This window comes from Clarias gariepinus, chromosome 21 (genome assembly GCF_024256425.1).
Source record: "Clarias gariepinus isolate MV-2021 ecotype Netherlands chromosome 21, CGAR_prim_01v2, whole genome shotgun sequence".
Lineage (NCBI taxonomy): Eukaryota > Metazoa > Chordata > Actinopteri > Siluriformes > Clariidae > Clarias > Clarias gariepinus.
Window position 1 is genome coordinate 4,946,037 of NC_071120.1, and position 17,021 is coordinate 4,963,057.

Here is a 17,021-nt window from a genome sequence, read left to right on the forward strand (position 1 = left end):
ATGGTCAGAGTCAGTCTGCTTGCTGTTTTCCCGACGCGTTCATAATTATTAGTCTACTCCTGCCGGTGCGCTCTGGAAAACTCCATGCATGCGGCTGAGCGCTGATTAAAACTATGGAGTAAATTAAAGAGGAGAATCACGATGCCGAATCGAAGTCCTGAGCCCAAACCTCATTTAAATTAAATTAACAAATACTATAAGTAAAAAAAAAAAAACAATAGCCCACGTTTAGAAACCGTTTATAAATTCTTTTCGACATGAGTTGGCCCGGTGTTATGCGCAGAGCGCCGGGAGATTTCCTGAAGCTCCGAAATCACTGGGGCATTTTTTCTAAATAGATGCTATTGTTAATAACTGATGGAGGTTTGGGGCTGTATACACACATATTTTTGAGGGGTTTAAAACGAATTAGTCCGAGCAGACCTACATGAAAGGTGAGAAGTGAGTAACTGCGTGCGCTGTCGCGGTGTATATACTGTACAACACGCGTTTATCAACCTACATAAAAACGCTGCCTTTAAAAAACGCTTTATAAAAACGCTGCCTTTTGTAAAGTGAAAGTACTTTACAAAAGACAAACTGCTTTATTTCAGTCATGAATTCACAATCACATCACATTCCAGCTATTATTTCCAGCCGTGGTTAAATAATGTATGAAATAATTATTAAATGCTGGACACAAACAGCAAATATGATGATTATTATAAAATGGCAGAAGAAGCTCGTGGTCATAAAATAATATTTACTTAATAATATAATATATATAGTTCATTCATGTCTTCTGATGATGTCGACACATTTTTTACGTTTTAAATAAGATATGTTGGCATATTCACGAATCAGGACATTCGCATAGTTAAGACTAGCAGATAGCCTACTATCAGGAAATTAAATTAATTTCAACACCATGTAAACCGAGACATTGCCATGTCTTTTACTGTTTTGTCCCTGTTAAAACATTACAAAAAATATATAAGAAACTTTATAAGAATTTTAAAGCACGAATTTGGGCATCTCATTTCATCATTATGAAAAAAATATGAAGCACATATACACACATTTATCATGAAAGATCTGTTGTAAAGCAAAGTCTTAATAACCACATCTGTATATGTCCAGGAAACATAGAGCATCTTCTGATTATTGCATAAGTGACATATACAGGAAAAGTGTTTTCCAGTCATCCACCATCATTGCATGTGAAGATGTTTCCCTAAGCTCAAATGATGCAACCACACCTGAATCCATTGAAATGACACATAATTATGAGGAATCATTTCCTAGGAATGTGTGTCTATTATACCTAAAATTACAAGGGCAATTGCTACTTCCAGCTTCAACTGTACAGACAATTGTTGAAGAGATGCAAAATGTGCATGAGTTGGGACAGGATTACACTTTAAGTAAACTACGTTCAATTTAAAAAAATAAAATGTGTTTAACAGATGAAGTTGTTAGTAAAGTTTGTGATTGTTTAAAAAATTCAGATCTGTTCTCTTTTTGTCATCAGGGTCCCCTCAGAACAACATATTCAAGAGCTCAAACATTTAAACAACTGTTCCAGTACACACAGCCTAGGAAGGTAATATTGGGCAATGATGAAAACATGACTCAAAGGTTTGCATATTACATACCTGTGATACAAACATTGAGTAGCTTATTACAATCAGAATTATGGAAGTATTCAGCATCACAACCATCTTGTTAGACAGAGTCAGATGATTTCAGTGATGTAAGTGATGGCCAAAACTGCTTATTTAAGTCCAGCCAGTTCTTCCTTGAAAATCCAGAATGCCTTAAACTAATTCTTTACCAGGATTCTTTTAAAATTGTCAATCCCCTTGGCTCTGCCAAAAAAAAAAGCACAAAGTAGTTGCAGTCTATCTTTCTGTGGCTAATTTACCAGCTCATGTGCGGTCCAACACTGATCACATGTCCCTTGTCTTGTTGTGTGGAGAGAATGACCTAAAACAATTTGGAAGTGCTAAGGTTTTCTCAGAGTTGTTAGTGGATTTAAAAGATTTGGAGGAAAATGGAATAGTTGCAGATGGTAAAATGATCAAAGGTGCTCTGTATTGTATCACTGGTGATAATGTGGGTTCAGACACCATTGGTGGGTTCACTGAAAATTTCAGTCATGCTCAGTACTTTTGCAGGTACTGTGAAGTCACGCAAAGTGAGTTTTTGAGTGAAGACCCAAGTGTTTGTGGTCCACAGCGCACCCCTGAAAGTTACGATTCTGCTGGGCGTGATCTTTAAAGTGATTCCAGTCAAGTCATCAAAGGCATAAAGGTACAATCCGTTTTCAATACTCTGAAATCTTTTCATGTTTGCCAGCCTGGTCTCCCACCTTGCTTAGGGCATGACATATTCGAGGGGGTCTTATCCTATGATATTACCTTGAAGTTTTTTATCAAGAAAAAACAGTGGTTTACATATTCAGTTTTGAACCGACGCATAAAGCAATTCAAGTACAAAGGTACTGATGCTCTCACAAAGCCATGTCCTGTGAACTCTGAGCTGCCCAAGCTTTCGGGGCAAGCCATCCAGAATTGGAATTTTCTAAGGTTGCTTCCAGTGTTAATTGGTGACAAAGTGCAAAATCCAGAAGATGACGTGTGGCAGTTAACACTTCAGCTTAAAGATATAGTTGATTAAATTTGTGCACAAAAAATTTCATTATCGCAGGTAGCTTTTCTTGACGTTCTAATCTAAGAATATTTGGATTCAAGAAAGTCTTTATTTTCTGAGAGTCCGTTAAAACCAAAACATCATTTCTTAAGACATTATCCGGCACTCATTTTCAAATTTGGTCCCTTGATTCGATTATGGACGATGCACTTCGAAAGTAAACATAGCTACTTCAAGAGATGTGCCAGGCATTTAAAAAACTTTAAAAATGTCTGCCTAACTTTATCTGAAAGACATCAAATGTATCAGGCATATCTTTTAGCTGGGTCTGAATGCAGTCAGCTTTTACAAGTCAAAGACAGTTGCACTTTTTACCCAAGTCTTTACAGTGAGCCAATTAAACATGCACTGAAATAGTTTCACTTTTCAAAAATGGATACTAGTGTATCCACAGACATCACATATATACATCTTATAAAAAGGGCCATTTCCTTGTGTCAAAAAATGATGAGTCCATTGAGTTTGGCGAACTTATCATTATTTTAATTCAAAATGATGTAGCTGTGTTTTTTGTGATGGAAATACATGAAGCTGACTGTCATTCTGAATATCATATGTACTCTGTGACAAAACAGAGTACATATAGAGTACCAGGTTGCAGTGTCTTAACATTAACAACTTGGTAGATTTTTATCCGTTACAATCATACATTGTTAATGGGCACCAAGTCATTCCTTTAAAAAAGGGGGGCTGTCAAGGTAAAGCGGTCTTGGCCACAGTCGTGGAGAAACGATACCAAAAATTGTGTGCTTAGTAAAAAAACACAGTTTAAACAGGGTCAGTTTACCTGAAAATGAAAGTTCTGTCATTACTTATCCTCATGTCATTCTAAACCCGTAAGACATTCGTTGATTTTTTTTTTTTTTTTTTTTTTAAACAAATTAATATTAAATGGAATTTGAGAGCTCTCTGACCCTCCGTAGACAGCAACACCACTGAAATGTTCCCAGGTAAAGAAATGTAACAAGGACTTTGGTAAAATAGTCCATGTGACATCAGGGTTTGAACTGTAATTTTACAAAGCTACAGGAATACATTTTGTGTTCAAAGAAAACAAATATTCAACATCCTTATTCAACAATTCTTTATGCAAACAACGTGCATGCTCTTTCCAAAATGGCGGGGTACTTAAGCAGACGGGGTCAGGAGGAGAAACATTGTTGAAGTATAAAAATCCTAACTTACTAAAAAATTAAGATATATTTCTTTATACCCAAAAAGTACTCTCGTAGCTTTGTCACATGGACTATACCGATGTCCTTGCTTTGTTTCTGGACCTGGGAACATTTCAGTTGCATTGCAGTCTACGAAGGGTTTAGAGAGCTCTTAGACTTTATCAAGAATCAGACATCAGAAGACTACAAAGGACGGTTCGGACTGCTGAAAGAATTATTGGCACTGCCCTGCCCACGCCACAAGAACTGTACACATCCAGAGTGAGGAAAAGGGCTCGGAATATCACTTTGGACCCCTCACACCCAGGCCACCTTTTATTTGAACTTTTGCCGTCGGGTCGACGCTATAGAGCACCTTACACTAGGACAGTCAGGCACAAAAACAGTTTTTTTCCCCAGGCAATCTCCCTCATGAACAGTTAAACATCAACTGTCAATAAATATATGTGCAATATTGTGTACAGTATCACAGTGCAATATACTGTATAATACCACAGATTTCAGATATTTATATAACCTATTTAAAAAGTATCTCACACCCTACTCCATTTGATGTCAAATGTTTTTTTTTTTTTTTTTTTTTGTCGTGCTGTTTTTGTCTTGTCATTTGTTTTCTGTTCTGGAAGCTCTGTCACTAAAACAAATTCCTTTTACGTGTAAGCGTACTTGGCAATAAAACTCTTTCTGATTCTGATTCTGATCTGATTCTGATTCTGAAGAATATATTAATTTGTGTTCCAAAGATGAACGAAAGTCTTAATGGGTTTGGAACGACATGGCGGTAAGTAATCAATGACAGTTTTTAATTTGGGGTGAACCTTTAAAGTAACAGCAGGGTTTTACATTTAAATGTACAGAAATAAATTCTTACAGATTATATAATTAAAAGTAGAAAGTCCTTATATGTACAGTGTTAGTTTACTAAAAGTTTTATATCTACGTACTTGATTCCAGAAATAACTGACTTGGAAACAACATTTCTACGCACCGCCATCATTGAGGTGTTGCCTGATCTTCCAGTGGTGACAAAAAATATTTTAGAACTTTACAGTCTCTTGGTGTGGAGACATACAGTATGATGATGTTCAGTTTATTGAAGAATCTGATTTGCTGTCAGCATTGAGGCCAGTTCAAGCCTGAAAAGTCCTTGCTGCTTGGAAACTGAGATGTAAGTCATTTATTGCAGGACAGAATGCTACCAATTTTCCAAGTGGCAGGCCTTAAAAGGTCATAAATATAAAAACATTCAAATTGTGTTACTGACCCCTCTTTTTGTATGTTTTGCAGGCCAGGCTCCAGAAACAAGCAGTTCATTTGAGGGTGCCCCTCCAGACTCCAGGGTGACTTTCTACACACAGCGTAAAAAGGGGGACCAGGGAAAAAATATAAAATGCCTTCTGGAGGACTGGCCATTTTGGTTCAATGAACTTGGCATGGCAGTTCACTTCAAGGAACTTACCGGAATTGGTCTTAAAGAAACTTTCACACGCAATCTAGAACTGAAGGGGAAACGACTCTTGAACTACTTCAGTACTGTTGGTGTGAGCAAGAAGAAAAAATTCCTGCAGGCTGTAACAAAGTGTAAAGTGATGAAGGAGCAGCTGAGTGGTTGCTCTGAGGACGTAAAGTAGATGTTGCTGCTTTTGCTATCCTACTTTATTGAGAAGGAAGATGCAATGTTTTATTATGTGGAGGACACATGCCTGGCAAAGGAAGTATTGATGAATAAAGTTAATCTGACTCCCACCCTTGTTGTGTGTGGTAAGTTAATGTTTGTTTTTTTTCCCCCTTTCTTGGTTTTTCAGTTCCTTTGTAATTTAAAATATTTGGCACAGATTTTAAAAATTATTTTGTTACCATTAATTAAATTAGCAAATGTAATATAAAAACAAGTAAAAAATATTGCAGAAGTATATTGTTAGATGTATGTTCATGTTAACTAATGGTAACAAATGAAACCTTACTGTAAATTGTTGATTTATACTAATTAATACTGTTATATTATTATCAATGAATATAAAATTTAACTTCATTGTTTTTTCTTTCTTCTTAGGTGCATCCTGTTTTTCTTCAAAGCGATTCATGCTGTTTGTGGATCGAAATGTTGTGCATGACAACATTCCGTCCTTCATTTCTGCCGTGTGCATGATGTTTGGGAGCTATTATTGCTTCAACATCCATTACCTATCAGAGCTGGCATCGACCCTGGAGTTTTTGCAAAGGTATGTGTTTTTGGGTGGCTTTTATACAACATTTAAACTGAAATAAATCTAAAGTAGCTGATTTAGTGACTTGGGGGTTAATATATAGAACAAAAGCAGAATGAATTTACTAAAGTGAAAATCCAAAAAAGAAGGCATTTCAATAAATGATTAAATACTTTTCATGATCATTAAATTAAAATGACTGAACCTAAACATAGAAGTCTGATTAAAAATGCTTAAGTAGGGTTTTGTATATGAAGTACATGCATATATATGTATGCATGTACAATATTTGTGTTTGGGTGTTTTATTTTTTATTTTTTATTTTTTGCTCTACTGATTTAATAAATAACTTCTTGTGGAACACTGTAGTTAGAACTACTTCTCTCTGTTCATGTATATGATGAACCATGATGTCTGGATTCAGGATTTAGGAAGACAAACATTTTAGGGGGATGGATTCATGGTTTACTCGCCTATTAAATATTTAATATTTGTTCCTTTAATACAAAATGTAATTATAAATTGCTTGAATGAAAAAAAAAGGTTTTGCTTTTACTGAAGCTTTTTTCATCAATACAGTTGTTTTCCTATTTTCCGAGTTGTTTTTTCTCCATCAACCCAGAGAAAGGCACCAAAGTGGAGAAGACCAACACAGCTCGTCTTCACGTAAATCCAAGAGTCCTTACTTTAATTCAGGATCTTTCAGATCATGAGTGGCGTGATGTCTAAATATCCACTAAAGTTAGTAAGATTTTGGACATTTATTAAATGATGCTCAGTAGATGTTATTGTAAGTTACAGCGTATGTTGTCGTTGCTTTTAATATAGATTTTTTTTTTTTGCATTGATGTATCTCAGGTACATGTGTTATACTAAATTCAAGGAAATACTGCTTTTACTATTATTTATAAACAAAAAAACTCAATTGTTCAACCATTTTAAGAGAGAAGTCCCTCCATTTCTTTTTTTTTATTTACAGTGAGATTCTCATTAATCTGTCACATGGATTTTTTTTTTTTTTTTGTCTGTAAAGAAAGTACACGGTACATACTCAATTTGGGTTGAACTGTTTTTTTGTTTACTTGTTTGAAAGGTAAATAAATGCTTCAAAGGGCAAATTATTGGATATCTGTCGTTCTGTGCAGTAGCTCTTAATGCATATCTCACTTAGCATTTCAGGATTTCGAGGATTGTGTACATTGGTTTATATTTTTCACATTTCTGTTCAAAGTCTATAGGGTGGTGCAGTTTATATGAAGCTCAGATCAATGTTTAATCTGCCTGTTTAAAAGCAGTTTCTGTTTTCAGTTCAGTTTTGCAGTTAATATTTATTCGCAATGGAATTGGATGATTATCTACACTAAGAAACAACCGTATACTGCTGATATTGATTTGATTAAAATTTGTTTTGTGAATCACATTTTATACTAAAATTTACAAGTTTAAACTTTAAAGTTTACATTTAAAATGTATTTTTACAGAATTATCCTGGCAACCACAGCTGCCAGATTTTTACTGTAAAATCAACAAGATTTTCTTCTTTAAATGGCACCATTTCTAACGGTTAATTATCGTAATTTTACAGGATGTTTTTTTTTACATAAATATTCTGTAAATTACACTGCAATAAATTGTAAAGCTGTCTAAATTTTTTTTTTTTTTACAGAATTATTCTGGCAACCACAGCTGCCAGTTTTTTTTTTTTTTTTGTAAAAACAACAATTTTTTTTACAGTGTAGCCATCACACTGTGGAAGCTTGCAACCGGTTCTGAGTACAGAAGTGTTGGACATCTTTTTGGTGTAAGCATAACAACTGTGTGTTGGTGTGTTCAGGAGTTCTGTGCAGCAGCAGAAACCCTGTTGGTCCCAGAGCTAATTCGTTATCCAGATCAGGAAAGGTTTAAAGAAATGGCTGCCTACACTGAGAACAGGTGGGGGCTCCCACACTGTATTGGTGCAATTGATGGATCACACATCCCCATCATAGCACCAGAGGAATATCACTGTGACTATTTCAACCGTAAAGGCTGGCACTCCATCATCCTTCAAGGTGTTGTGGATGGAAAGGGACTTTTCTGGAATGTTTTCACAGAACTGCCTGGAAGCCTGCATGATGCTCGGGTTTTGAGACTGTCACCGCTGTGGGAGTTGGGAGTGAACAGAAAACACTAAAAATCTACAAAGTGCAAAAAATAAAAATATAAATATGAACTGTAAACTTTAAACAGTGTGCACATGTACGTAGTGCACAACGGATATACAGGAGACAAATGAAACAAAAATAAATATTAAAGTTAACAGAAGAAACTGTTAACAGTGTGCAGACATGTAGTGCAAACATCAAAAAACAAACACAAAAACACAAATACCTATGGCATTAGTCAGCAGGAGAGTTCTATTCCCGTCGGCCACTCATTGCCGGGACAAGCATCCCCATAACATTGAGGAATGCTTGATTCAAAGCAGCCGTCTAAGAGTTTTCCTCTGCCCTCAAGGCCGCTTCCTGCTCCCTCGCTTCCTGAGACCGTCAACACTGTAGGAGTTGGCAAGTCGTGGAAACCACATACCAGCTAACACCAGAAACATAGGTGGGGTGACTGCTGGCTACTACATTCTAGGAGACTCTGCCTATCCCCTGCAGAACTGGCTCTTAAAACCATTTATTGACACTGGACACCTGACAGCAGAACAGCAGGTCTACAACATGAAAATCTGCAGAGTACGCGTAGTTGTTGAAAATGCCTTTGGTCGATTAAAAGGAAGATGGCGATGCATTATGAAAAGAAATGATTGTGCTGTTAACCTTGTGAAGTCCATGGTGCTGACATGTTGTGCTCTACATAACCTTTGTGAGAGTCTTGGCGAGGCCTATGAGAATGCTTGGGATTTACCCCCAGCAGCAGAGACTGTGGTGGCAGTGCCACAGGCTGTAGAGAAGGAGGGCAGGGATGTCCGTGCAGGTCTGATGCGTTACTTGAGTAGCTAACTATTCACGTAGCATGTTCTGTAAAGTGTATTATCAATATTTTTTTAAACACCATTTCAAACCTTACAATGTATTCCTTGTTTTTTGGGGGGTTTGTATCGTGGCGGCATAAACAATTTGTCTTTATCAGGAGGTAATTTACCTGCTCATACAATAATAAATCTTTAATATAGCCTTGGGCTACACCTATTTGATCAGATTGTTTTTATTGAAGCACACCACAATTTTAAAGGTAAAAATATGAATAGAAAACACTTAAAATCTACAAAGTGCAAAAAGTAAAAATATAAATAGTGAAAATATAAACTGTAAACTTTAAACAGTGTGCACATGTACGTAGTGCACAACGGATATACAACAGACAAATAAAACAAAACCAAATATTAAAGGTAACAGAAGAAACTGTTAACAGTGTGCAGACATGTAGTGCAAACATCAAAAAACAAACACAAAAACACAAATATCTATGGCATTAGTCAGCAAAAGAGTTCTAATCCCGTCGGCCACTCATTGCGTGGACTAACATCCCCATAACATTGAGGAATGCTTGATTGAAAGCAGCCGTCTGAGAGTGTTCCTCTGCCCTCAAGGCCGCTTCCTGCTCCCTCGCTTGTTTGGCAGCAAGATGTTCCTGATGGTGCAGGCTCCGTTTTCTCTTGCCTGGATCAAAGCGTAGAAAATTGGGTTAAAAATGGAAGAAACTATTTTTGAAATGAATCTGATTTTACTCAATTACATTTACAGTATCTATGGTATTATATGGTAGTATTATTTATGGTATTATACTATTTATGGTAAGCAACAGTAATTCATGAGACACGGTATATAAGGATTTATATCCTATATTGTGATATCCTATTTGTACATATTATGATATTTAAAATATAAAATGTGTATTATACCCGTTACCACACGCTGCGGTGTCGTTGTGCAGCTGGAGGCTGATGGTGTTGGCGGAGTGGAGGAGTGGTCATCGTTGCATGTAGAAAGTGCAAGTGAATCGATCGTGGACAATGAGTCTGAAACGCATAGTTTGTCTAATCAGTTGGGAATGCACAAATTACTGCAACACAACAACAACAAAAAAAAAAAACATGAACATCATGAACAATAGCACTACCACTGATACAGGTTAGCTACTAGGACTTCGTGCTTCATTAGGCCATGATTTTACAGTCAAATTGCGATATAAAATAAGAATCGACGGTCAATAAAATCAGTAAAGTTAAGATTTCAAGCGTTATATAAACACAACGTACCATCCTCGATTGTGTTCTCCAACAACAATGGCGTGGCCGAGTCCAGGGCACCCTCCCTTCCATTGCTCGTTGGTCTGCCTCCGTAGATTGCGTCCATTTAGTCGAACCACTTCCACGACCGCCTGTTTGAACCAATCTGGCTGTTGTGGTCCTTTATACTTCTGTAGTCGCTCTTCATTTTTTTTAACTTGTCCCTACACTGTTTGTAAGTCCGATGGTAGCCGTGTGCGACCAAGAGCTTAGCGACCTCCTGAAAAACGTTTTCATTCCGCGTCAAGCTCTCGCTGGATCCGCTCCTCGGCTACCAACGAGAGGAACGTCTGTACTTCCTTAATAGACCATGAAACAGCCATTTTTTTTAGTTAATACAAAAAGGTGTGTCCGATCCTTCGCTGGCTGTGTTAAATCTAGCGGGTCTGTTGTGTCTCGTGTCGCAAGTTCAGTGACGCAGTAATGACGACTTTTTCCAGCCAATCAGTGACAAGCAGAGTTTACACGTCACGTTTTGGTAACGGTTCGGCGCGCTTGGAACCTCGGCTGAGGTGGTACTAAAAAAAGGACCAGGTACTGTACCAGGTACTGTTCCCAGTGGAAAACCCCAAAAAGTGAGCTGTACTGAACCATGCCGTGCCGTACTATGCAGTGGAAAAGCGACATTAGTGAATAACCTCAACTTTCGGTTCCAAAAACGGAGGTAACTTTATGGGTATGTATGTAACCATAGCTACTTAAGATAAGCTGCTTGGTAGCAGGTTAAGTTCCAGGGTAAGTTTGACGTGGATGCACAAATTATACAGTTATACGGGAGAGACTGAATATTGATGTCTTTTCATTTCCTAATGATTATTTGAAAGAGCGTTATTGGTTTTCAAGGGAATCATTAATTTACTTAACACATCTTTTGAAACCGCATATTGCAAATGTCACAAACAGCGGGTCTGCGCTTAGAAAACATTCTGTACATAGCACTTAGTTTTTTTGCGTCAGGGCATTTTTTGTTCAACGTGGGCGATGCAGAGCATGTGGGAAAGGCAACTGTATGTCTGGCATTTAACACTTCTTACACACATGTGTACAGTTCCCTGTATATAAACCTCTGTGTGGTATTAGAGGAATTCCACAGAGTGACAGGTTTGTCTTTTGTAGTAAATTTATGTAATATGTAGTCATACTATTTATATCTACTGTATACATGTATTCATCGTGCACACACACACACACACACAAACACACACACCCACATTCCTATTAAAGCTCCTTTAATAAATGAGGGAGACGATGTTAATAGGAAATCTATTCATAGTATCAGTGTACAGGTAACAACTTAATTTTTTGTCCTTAATTTTTTGCCTTGTTAAAATCATTAAACTCGTTACTTTAATATGTGAGGCAAATCACATCATTACTAATGATGATGCAAAATGGCCAGGATCTGTGCATGATGCCAGAATTTTCCATGAGTCATAATTATGCCAGACATTTCAGCAGGGTATGTTTTGCTTTATACAATGTTTTTTTTTTTTTTTTCCTTTTTACTATATCTGTATTGTACACTTGAATCATTACAGGGCAGTACAATGGTTACTTGCTGGGGACAGAGGATACCCTTGTCTGCCCTATTTAATGACACCCTACCCTGAACCTGATCCTGGACCACAGACACGCTTTAACCTGGCTCACAGCCAGGTGGAGATGACCATAGGGATCCTCAAGTCTAGGTTTCAGTGTCTGCGTGGGCTCCGGGTCAGTCCAGAGAGAGCATGCAACATCATAGTGGCTTGTGTTGTGCTTCACCACATTGCCACTATAAGAGGAGAGAGTCACCTTCCTTGTATTGAAGAAGATGGCCCAGAGGAACCTCTACAGATTTTTGCACAGAACAGATGGAAGACAGGATTAGTCAAAATTACTTTTATTAAATAGTTTGCACTGGTCTGCTGTGTAGTTCATTTCTTTATTTCCTGAAAAACAATGAAAGTAAAATGAAATAAAATGTGTTTTTTATGACATTGCTTTATATACACAACACTTTTAACATGCAACAGATTAATATACAGACAAGTTCTCACCTTAAGGCGACGCTCCAGTAATTCTATTTCCAGTGTTGCTTTTTAATGGATAGCCTTTTCTCTTTCATTTGAAGCTGTATAAGGTCCATATCCATGTAATTTTTTCTTATTTGTTTTTGAAGATAGACCATATACAGCTCCTTTGCTGGCAACTAGGAAGGCAAAAATAATTAAATAAATGAAATTTTGTCAGACAATAAAATTTAAATATGGACAACTGCACACAAATTCTTACACTGCTCAGATCATGCACTGAGGTTGAAGGACCTTCATCCGTGGAGAAATCCCCAGGTATGTACTGTGAAAGAACAATGACAGTTTGTTACTCTAATGTAAAAAGGGGGCGCTGTCATGATCTGGATGTAGATTCAGAGGACGCAAAATGCAGGAATGGTGAATATACAGCCTTTTGTTTATTATCTCAGAAAGTCTTTTCAAACAGAACACACAAAATATAAACTAAAGTAACCGAACGGGCTTCTTCCGAGTCTCCTCAGGCTGGGTCTGCAGGTGGATGAACGCTTAAACACAGAAGATTAGTTCCAAACAAAAAGAGACAATCGCAAGGGCTTCCCAGCCCGCTGTCTGGCGTTTCGACCTTGAACTTGACGAAAAAACGTATCTGTCTGTGACAGACCTTACCCCGACCCTGCAGACTTTGACTCAGCTCTGAGGAGGAAACATGCAGACGTGTAGGGTTAGTGACAGGCAACAAACAAACATGATTACAACAGTGCACGGACGTGATTCTCCGGGTTCGACTGGCTTAAATAGAAACACAGGGGAGAAACACAGGTGAACATAATTAGTGCTGGGGAGACCAACATAGACACACTAGGGGGGGGACAAAGCTGCGTCTCAGTAGTCCGGAGACCCAGATCTTAATCCTCCGGACTGTGGAGGTACAGGTGTGGCAGGCGCTGCATTATAATAGTATGCATCCTACCTCAGTGGATCTACCAGTATTGTTCAGTATAAGAAAATACAACCAATAAAATTCTCAATGTTAACAAAGAAAAACATGTAAAAAATAATACAATTAAGATCACAGTAGCCTATAAATCATATGCAGTTAAATACAGTAAGCCTACATAAAAATGGTAAGCATGTTCAAAAATCCTTTAAGTGACAGATAGTAATTTATTAAGTCATATAATGAAAACAAATTATAGTGGTAAACTTACATTTCACCATGTTACTTGTGGTACATGGTGTGTGAGATGACGTGCCCCCTGGAATGCCAGCAATCACTGGTCGCCCTTTATTAAGGGACAGAGCCGCTCCTCAGATGGGGTGAGGGGAGGTGGTGGTGGGCCCCCGCCAGTTCGATGGGCTTCAGCCTTCTTTCTATTAGCTACATGACAGAAAGAATAAACTAAATCATGTTTAATAAATAGTTCAGTGATCGTGTAATCAAATATTACCTTTTTGCAGAACGTTTTTGTGTTTAATTTTTACTTGGTTTCTGGCTGCAGATGGATTACACCTTATTAAATAAGAAACAATAAATTCCTAGTCAGTATACATTGGTATTTTATCCTAAAGAAATGAATGACAGGAAAAGTAAATGCTTTCATAGTGATTTAACAGTCAAAAGGACGCGGAAGGGGTGTTTAATTATTTACCCTTATAATAAAAGGGGAGGCGATGTCAAATTTGCAATTTAATACACTCGCGCATTTACTCTGTCCCTAATTTTTTGCCAAACCAACTCTCTTTCTTTAGCCGATGCAGCCGTATAGCTTTTTTTCATTATTATTGGCTTAAATTCCTCATATGTATGCATTAAAACCTCTATGAAGTATGCCGCTCTCTTTTTGTCACCTTGATTTTCCATTTTGACTCGTGAAATCGGCGACTTATTGAAAATGTCTTCATGTATGCACCGCATTACCTCTGGGTAACCAGTAGAGGGTTGATTAAACTTACTCTCAGGTGTTTTGGAACCGACATACTCATGGTATGCGGGTTTGGGGTAAATCAACCCAGAGGTTATGATTGTAAGTGGGAAGTTAACCAAGCTTTCTGGAATACCCCCTGATATGGTTTTCTCTTGTTTGTAACCCAGCCACCTCAGTTTTTGTTGTTGACTGAGTGACTGTAGATGTCCTGTCAGCTCACACCAGTCTGGTTTCTCTCTCTTGTGTATAAGATGTTTCAGGCTGCCCTCTGATCCAGTGCACACAGTATGCTTTCTGTTTTAGCATCATGTTGTATAAACACTGGAGAGTGTTGTGTGTGTAAAGACCAGGAGTTCAGAAGCTCAATGTTTTGTACGTACAATGTATTAATCTAGATATTAGTTTTTGTCTTTATTTTACATTTCTAACTCAATTCATATAATAATCATATCTGTTGACATATCAGTCTGTTTGGAATGTTTTGCTCTGAAAATGTTTAAAAAAAAAATATAATTATGGAATGCATTTTCAGTAGCAGCAGTATTGTAACAGTAGTAACAGTAGACTTAGTAAAGGTTCATGTACAGTACAGTATATTCATTGATGGTCTATATCTGCATGATTCTGCATGTCTTGTTGTGCTATCATGTTTCAGTCCTGATCCTTGCTTCATGGACTGCAAACCATGTCTGCATACAATGTTTTGCTGCATCTTAGCATAATGTTAGCATAATGTTTTGACTAACTGTAAGGTTGTACATAAAACAACCCCCTTATTGTGAGCACTGATTCCTTATGTGGTAACGCGTCCTATAGTCCATATCCAGATGAATATATTGTACATACAGTACAAACAAGTCTGTCCGCTGGAACATTGGAAAATGCAAATGTATTTCCTATCATCTGTCTCTCGGGGTCTCCCTAGGCCTTACGTGTTAATGACGGGTTCTTCCATATTCTCTCTTTGCTGATTATAAATAGAGATTTTCAGACATCATGCATGTGTGCATGTTTGTCCATCTCTCCCAGTACACCAGCTGGTAAATGTATCGAGGTGCAGCTGATACGACAAGCAATAATTCTTCTTTATTTACTTCTTCTTAAAACTTAACATTTTGGGCACTGTTCTTAAACCTAACACTAACTTTCTGACTGCCTATGGCCAGCTGATAGTCGCATGGTGTTACTTCCACTTGGAAACAGAGGTGAACAAAGTACAGTACCTGTCTAAAGTTTGGACACACCTTCTAACTTCATGGTCGTTCCTGATGTTTATTTATTTCTAGCCTGTAAAACAATGATGAAGGCGTCCAAAATATGTAATAGTTTCCGCTGAACAGTTGATATTGAGATGTATCTGCTACTGATGCTCTGTAAAGATTTATAACGGCTCTAATCTGAGGTGCAGTTTGTTAACTGGTGATTTCTGAGGCTGGAAACTGGATGTTGCTGCCATATGTGTTATTTTATAGTTGTGAGAAAATTCAGTATTGTTCTACGATGTAGAAAATAAAACACCAAACAAAAACATTTAAATGTCCAACATTTGACTGGTACTGTGCACAACTCCGATAAATAAGTTAAAGAATAGAAAATTCTTATAAAATATTATTCCAAAACAAGTGAAAGTTTTTCACTTAAATGTTTAATTATACTTTAAGTACTGGATTATTTGCTTTTCAAACCCATAGATTTAAACACTTGTAGAATATGCTACATTTTAAATATAATATAAATAAAATGTACCACATACATTTCTATAAGCCTATAAACATGAATATATACTCATCAAAAAAAGAAACGTCCTCTGACTTTCAACTGTTTTTACTTTCAGTAAACTTAATGTGTAAATATTTGTATGAACACTAAAAGAGTCAACTCCATAAGACATAAACTAAAAATGCTTCACAATGTGTCCCTGAATGAATGGAGGCTCAAAATCAAAAGTACCAGTCAGTATCTGGTGTGGCCACCAGCTGCTTGAAGTACTGCAGTGCATCTCCTCCTCATGGACTGCCTATTGCGGACAGTCTGAGCACTGATGGAGGGATTGTGTGTTCCTGGTGTGACTCGGGCAGTTGTTGTGGCCATCCTGTACCTGTCACGCAGGTGTGATATTCGGATGTACCGATCCTGTGCAGGGGTTGTTACACGTGGTCTTCCACTGCGAGGATGATCAGCTGTCCTTCCTGTCTCCCTGTAGCGCAGTCTTAGGTGTCTCACAGTGCGGACATGGCGATTTATTGCCCTAGCCACATCAGCAGTCCTCATGCCTCCCTGCAGCCTAATGCACGTACACGCAGATGAGCAGGGACCTTGGGCGGGACAAAAAAAAAAAAAAAAACTCTAAAAGGATTGTATTCATTTACAACCAAAAGTTTGTACAGTACTGGTTAAATTTGAGGTAACATTTAAAGTCTAAAAGTAGTAGACTTCTGCAAACAGTTTGTTGTGAGTGACTTCTACATTATTGTCCTCACAGCTCTTTGTGAGACAGGTGCTGACAAAAGAGAAAAGTCCAACTCATTTAAATAAAAATTCAAAACATTGTTACGTCCCCAGGTCTAGGGTCCCAGGGCGTAATAAATAATAAAATCTTACACGACAACCAACCTTGTCTTTGTTTCTCTTTAATTTTTTTACACACACGCACCGGAAGCTCTCGGCTTCAGGGTTGGGCCAAGGCCAAAACAATAAACAAAAACCCTGCCCTATCTCCTCCCAGAAACTAA